Source organism: Calidris pugnax, unplaced genomic scaffold, assembly GCF_001431845.1.
Source record: "Calidris pugnax isolate Ruff unplaced genomic scaffold, ASM143184v1 scaffold9, whole genome shotgun sequence".
In the NCBI taxonomy this organism is placed as follows: Eukaryota; Metazoa; Chordata; class Aves; order Charadriiformes; family Scolopacidae; genus Calidris; species Calidris pugnax.
Genome location: NW_015090778.1, coordinates 178,624 through 179,482, shown reverse-complemented (window position 1 = coordinate 179,482; position 859 = coordinate 178,624). Strand labels below are relative to the sequence as shown.

Below are 859 nucleotides of genomic sequence, written 5' to 3'. Positions count from 1 at the left end.
GTCCCCACCGTGCCACCCGGTGCCAGGCCCTGCTCCTCCCCGGGGGGCTCCGGGGCAGCCCCCCCAGCAGCCATCCCCAGGCACCCTGCAGGTGCATCCTCCTGTCCAAGCATCCTCCTGCAGCCACGCTGGGGGGACGCAGGGTACCCGTGTCCCCAAAGTGGGTTGGCAGCGGCGAGCTGGCTCCCTGCCCCTTCTCCTCCTCGGGGACCAGGGAGAGCAAAGCAGAGCCCAGCGGGAGCTCTGGCATTTAGCCCCTTCCCGGCCGCCCCCCAGCACAGGTCCTGCCCCTCGGGTGCCCCATGCCAAGGGCGGGCAGCAATGGGGCCATTGTTGGGCTGTGCCGCCCCGCACCGCGCCGGCCCCGCCACACTGATGCCATTCTCCGGGATGGGGAGGGATGCTGGGCGGGAGGGGGCCACCGCCGGGCACCCCCCACATTCCTCTCCCACTCACCGGCTTGTTTACATGGGACTGGGGCTAGTGGGTGCCACAGTTTGGGGTGCCCGTGTCCCGTCCCACCCTGGCGGTGCCATGCTCGGGGTTGGGGACAAGCCACCGGGAAGCCTTTGGGCAGAGGGACACGGCAGTGCTCCCCAGGGACCTCCACTGCTTGTCCCCTGCCCAGGAGCTGCTCCTGCCAGAGCTGGGGCTCTATTGGGGCCATCCCTCCTTAGCAGGGGGCACCCACCCAGGGAGACCTTGGTGAGGGGCAGCACGTAGACCTCGGGGCCATGCTGGGGGGCAGGCGAGCCCTGGGCCGAGAGCTCCGTCACGTAGTCGTCCCCCTCGGTGTTCTCAAACTCCTGGGTTGGGGGGAACACCCCGAGGAGAGACAACTGACCCCAAGGGTTCCTCT

The 859-nt window shown here is 69.6% G+C and overlaps 1 protein-coding gene across 3 annotated transcripts in view; it reads right to left on the bottom strand.

Moving 5' to 3' along the window:
* The window catches only part of AATK (apoptosis-associated tyrosine kinase), a 10,782-nt gene that overhangs the window by 8,503 nt on the left and 1,420 nt on the right, over nt 1-859 (bottom strand). The window lies entirely within an intron of this gene.